Source organism: Saccostrea cucullata, unplaced genomic scaffold, assembly GCF_032062105.1.
Source record: "Saccostrea cucullata isolate Sc308-1 unplaced genomic scaffold, CSIRO_AGI_Scuc_v1 ctg3852, whole genome shotgun sequence".
In the NCBI taxonomy this organism is placed as follows: domain Eukaryota; kingdom Metazoa; phylum Mollusca; class Bivalvia; order Ostreida; family Ostreidae; genus Saccostrea; species Saccostrea cuccullata.
Genome location: NW_026932260.1, coordinates 6,236 through 12,470, shown reverse-complemented (window position 1 = coordinate 12,470; position 6,235 = coordinate 6,236).

Genomic DNA, 6,235 nt, shown 5'->3' with positions numbered 1-6,235 from the left:
AATTGCCATGTCTTTTCGAGTATATAATACAAAATCACACCACTGAAGCCCAGTGCAGAAAAGTTGAGTCTGAATTTGAGTGTACCATGAGGATGATCTATTTAATACAATATGATTCTCATGTAAAAGTATGAGATAGTCATTACTTGCAGCAATGTCCTTGAAAAAGTTATGCTGATAGCCAGGTGTATGTCACAGCCTATGTCTAGGTATTATAGTTGTAGTAATAACACAAATACGGCTGCTGGGTTTGATACTATTTAATATATTATACGTAATCAGAAAAACGGTGATCTGCAATATAATAAAACATGTATATAATATTCCACACCTCACTCACACTTTTACGCGGATAATTTAAACTTATGAATTTAGATAATTTAGAAATCACTTCAGTTAAATAAAATGATTAAATAGATTATGAATAATTATGGACAAAGAAATAATTTAACAATTATTTCTTACCGTAATCCTAGACTGAATTTGTCACAATATCATAAGATAATTTGTGTTGGGGAGAGAGAGCGTCTTCTCTCCCCAAAGTCTAAGGTTGGAGTGCCCGTGAATTAGTACTGGCGCGAATGCGCAGGAAACATATAGAAAAACCAGTTTGACCACTCACACACTCGGATACTCTCACTGACCACTCACCCGTATAAATGAATGAATGAATGGATAAGGCAGTGAATGAACATAGTAAATTCCGTTGTGACGACGGAATTCACTAGTTACTATGATAATATGATGCCTTATTAAAAGATATGAAAATGATATGAATGATAATTAGTAATATTAATTAATTAATTATAATTCACCCTGTGACATGTATGAGCACTTAATTTCCAAATGCCATTACCACAACACTGGCAAGAAATTAAACTGTCTGGGGATGCACCTATAAAAGGATAGTTTTCACTAATTATTAAACCAGATTTCATAATTTAATTGGGCTTTTGAATGATCTTTAGAGTATTGAAAGAAGTATTGTTGAAGTCAGCTACACTTTCCATGGCTTTGCCATATTCTGTAGCTGCAGAAGAAAAAGAAGATCTGCCAAAAGTTTTCTTCACAATATAGTTGTCTGTTGCAAGATTTTCAATTCTGCATTTGTAAACAGAACCCAACACCGAAGCTGTAATTCAACCTTTCCTATATTTGTACCACATAGCATTATCTGTTTGATCCTTAGTCAAATTTTCTATTTGATTAATTACATCTTTTGAATGAATTTTTCTGAGATAATCAATCAACTCATTTTCATTTCCGATTGGATTTTGTTGTTTGTAATCACTTATTATATCACTGTCTGACAGTTCCTTGATTTCTAATGAATCTTCTTCATCACTACTGTCATCCGAAGGTGGATCTACAGTGTGCATAAACACAGAACCATAATGTGTACATGTTTTGTACAATATCTTTTAGGGATGTGCGATTTTATCGGTATACCGGTATATTGCGATTTTTTGTTGCGTGATACGTATCGTGATACAGAGATCTAAATACCGGTATTTATGTACATATTATAAAGTTCAGAAATAATTCATTTTTTTGTTTAATCTTTTCAAATTACAATTACAGAAAGTATAAGAATGGATAATTTTCCAAACATAGTTGATTTTATATACATAAATATTTCAAGAAAATAGAATTTTGTTTTTCAAGCAAATTTTTTAAGAAAAATAATGACTTTTCACATAAAATCATTGTAAAATCTGCTTTTAAAAATACCATGATTTTATCTAATTGTCCATCATATTTTTGGCGATACCCATCCCTAATATCTTTGTGATCTCCCAATGAGATACTGTATAAGTGGAAATTTTAGCGAGATGCAAAGAGGTAAGTCCACTAACCATCATATTTGGCCCTATGTTTTTCACTAAAATCGAGTTTCTATTCATTGCCAGTATTATTCGTTAATTATTAGAGGACAACATACTTCTTTTCCTTACATAACTCATTTTGTTAAATAATGTGCTGTTAGGCACGTGCGATGGTTTAAAAATGCAACGGTTTAATAAAAACGTTCAAAAATGCTGATTTTTCGACAGAATTTGCCAAAATTAAGTGTGGCCACAGTCAAGAACAACTTTCATAACTTACCATATGTATAAATATTGCTGATACGAATCTACACGCTTAATATAATTGTTGTTCACACGTGTGGCCAATATAAAATATGACTTTACATTTAAATTTTGATGTCGCTAAGATTCACCAGTTTTGTTAATTATTCATTAATATTTGGTTTATATAACAATAGTTTTATAAAAATTATACACTATACATTAAAAAAAATAGTCAGTAGTTCGTTTGAAACGATGTTTGTGGAGAGGCATGATCTTCGATTTATATTATCTCAATTAAAAACTCGAAAAACGTATATTAAATAAGTTACATTTCTCTTCGAACATGAAGTTAAAAATAATATATATGTATACGTTAATTGTGACGTCATAAAGACTGTAATTATTTTAGATGGTGCTCTTTCAAATTATTGATTTTTTTCAAGATCAATCACTTATTAAACTTTACTCGATGATATCATTAAATTAACAGAGCTCTTCATGTATAAAATTTCTATTATCGCCAAGTTCATCCCTTTCAATCGCCTGTTTTTATTTTAAAGCTGTACACTTTTTTTGTTGTTAATTTTTTTTTAAGTTTTAGGATACTATTTTTATTCTAAAGACAAATCTTAATACTACTTTACATGATTACTAGATTACTAGCTTGTAAATACTTAAGTGAAACAGACGCGGGTCTAGAATTTTTTTTTTAAAAAAGGGAGGGGGTGAAGACGAAAAGAGTTGTTATAACATACGCTTACAGAAAGATAAACAGATACAGGGATGTAGTATCTTTTTCAAAGTGGGAGAGTCATCAGACTGGGAAAAATTATGGACTTAGTACCTGAAAGTTTTTGACAAAGAAAGGAAAATAAATCTAAAATCTCCGAACCCGTAAATCCTATTTTTTTTTCACAACTGAATTTCTCAATATATTACTACCCTGAGCCTTTCAATAAAATATTCTTTTAAAAAAGCACAACAAAAATTAGGGACTCTCCTTTCTCTTCTTTTTAGCAAATTCAAAGAATGGACTCCCCCCCTTCTGGAATATCATAATCACGTCTGCCCTTTGTAATACAAACAAAATAATATTGGGTTAGCTTGCTATAATATTGATAATTAATAATGTACGAAATTGAAAGATTTAGATAAAAATTGTCTACAATTCCACTAAACAAAATTTATAACTTGGATGAGTATATGTCAATTTCAATTTCCTTATATTTTTACGAGAGGTAGAGTCAGTTCTGTTACATATTATAGCCGCAATTTACATACTTATATCAGCTAGCCGTCGATCTATTTTACTTTTAAACATATACTGTATACTGATATTTTCATAAATATTTCAAAACAAGATGTGTTTGTGAAACACTATGCGCCCGGCGTCAACAAAGTTCGAAAAAGCTATTTTTACTATATAAGTCTCAGTCAAGGTCACAAGGTCATTGAACTTGGTGTTGTTTGAAAGAACTTTATTAGTGGAGTATGCATACCATAAGCGCACAAATGTTATTTAATTGCAATTATATTTTGTAGATGTCATTAGATGTCATTTATTCACAGCATGGACAATTTAAAGATGGTGTGTTTTTCTTGACAGCACAAACAGGTGAACAGTCCTGGAGATGAACCCAAGGTCAAAATGACTCACATTGAATCCATTTTTATTTCATACAAATTTCTTGACTTTACACACAAATTCTTACATACTCAACACTTGTAATTTTCACTCATCTGCAAATAAAAATTCTTAAAGAAACAACCCTTCTCATTTTCACTCATCTGCTGTTCATGTTCTTCCTCATTTGAGTTTAAATATAATCAACTGAAATGTTGAGTGAATCAGTATAAGGTTGATGAAAGATATGGTCCAGGTTGTTGAGACTACCGGTATTAAGACTATGGTGTGAAAGACGTCTTCTCTATGGTTCCTGTTTAATTTTGGTCAGTGGTTTTCTCACAGTTTTTGCAGTTTTAGAAGATAATGTGTTGTATGATTTTTAAAAAAAAAATTTAAACAAATAAATCCATCTTGATTAACTGACTGATAGCCCTAATAAGTGCTGATGGAATAACAGCGCTTTCTTTTATTTGTTAATGCCTAAAATATCACAAAAAAGTGAGGTTATTCACAAGAATCAGCTAATTTTATGACGGGTTAAGGCTTCCATACATTGAAAAATTAATACAGTCACATGATTAATTTACATACCAAAATACGTCATCGGAAGTGTATTTTATCAGATGATGAGCGTCTGTAGATGCAGTGCGAATCAAAAGGGTTTTCAGGCGATTTTGATAACTACAAATTATGGTTATAAAAAAATGAGTATTTTTATCACTGACTGCATTGTTTTTATGATATTTACCTTTACACGCAGCATAATTTTGATTACTTGCTTATGTTTATGTTTCGAGATTCCCTACGTCAGGTGTCCTTAGCAATTAGAAATATGACGTCATTTTAGGGAAAACTCGCGCGATGAAAATAGACTATCGGAAACATATGACTTATCAGAAACATATGATGGCACGATAGTTGAATGGAAAAAGTTTCCTACTACTTAGGAGTCACACGATCTTTGTCATTACACGGACAGGGGGTGGATAGGGAGCCCCCCGGAATTTGCAGGACAATAAAATATACTAAAGCAAATAAAAATAAAATAACTTTGGATGCCCTCCACCCTAGAAAACATACCCCACCATAACTTTTTTTTTCTTTCTTAGGAAATTCTGGTCTGGAAATCCCCCTCCCTCCCAGAAGAAAATTCTGGATCTTGTTACTGAATGTAACGTCCACAACAGGGGACAGCCTAACTCAATTCCTCATCCAATGACCTTTGATCCTTTAAACTTTAACCTAACCGTTTGTATTTACAGTATTATAGACTATTTTACCCAAATCTAACGTTATACCAAAACTTGTACTTACCAGGCTGTCATAAACACAAAATGAAATATAGATATATGCCTATACAATGTCATGCAATGATGAGTTCACCACACTGCACGTGCCGATCTCTACCCAGAGTTATCGTTCCACTTATACCTCTGTCAACGTCTAAAAAGTAGTACTGAAGCGGAGGGACGTGATTTTTTTGTTTAAAATTGTCACAAAATGTGTTAATGCTGCATTATTTGTCTATAAAACCTAAATCATGTTGATATATCGGCAATGCATTTTAAATTTTCCACAATATCCTGCCGAGAAATAATCCCTTATAGGATATGGTGAAAAAGCATATCTGATGTTAAAGAAGAATATAGAAGTTTTACATTCATAATTTATGTTAGGGAAAAGTAAGTTTTGCCACTTGGCACACAGAGGTGTTGTAGCGAAGCGAACGACAACTCTGGGTAGAGATTGTGCACGTGCAGACTGCAACGCAATCTAAAAACGATAATGGTAAAACTAGTACTTAAGTTTGGTACGTGACGCAAGCCCACTGTAATGCAGATGTTCAGATACATGTATGGTACAAGAACAAATTTAAAATTATCATTTACAAAAGATGTTTTATCTTAACTTTGCCGTCTAGGCCTATTTCCAAAAAACAGACAAATTGGGTGTGTTTGTGTGTGTTGATGGGAAAGGGGTGGGGGTAAATGCTAGGCCTAATGCATTATCAATGAATGATTTTGAAAATAATTTGAAAAAAATATTTTGAGAATATAGTTTTTCATGATATGATAAATATCAGAGAAAAAGGTAATGGCAAATTATTATTCTACAGTCAGTTAATAAGTCAAGGGAATCTAAACAAACTTGAAATACAACCATACTTAAATTCTATTTCCAAGAATCTTCGTTCTTTTTTTGACTCGATTGAGAATAAGTGCCCACAAATTACAGATAGAGGTTGGCAGATATTGTAACCCAGTTATACCAAGAAATGAAAGATATTGTATTAATTGTCAAAATGTCGTTGAAGATGAACATCATTTTTTATTTGTATGTCTCTTTATAAACAACTAAGAAGTGAATTTTGTACACTTTTTAATAATACATGATTGTATATGTTATGAAATTCTTAATCCAGCAGATGTTACATCTACAAGAAATATTTGTAATTTCATACGTGATGCTTGTAATATAAGAAAATCTATGTGACTATATATCTTATATTTGTTTACTGTATGTATGACTTGCGTCA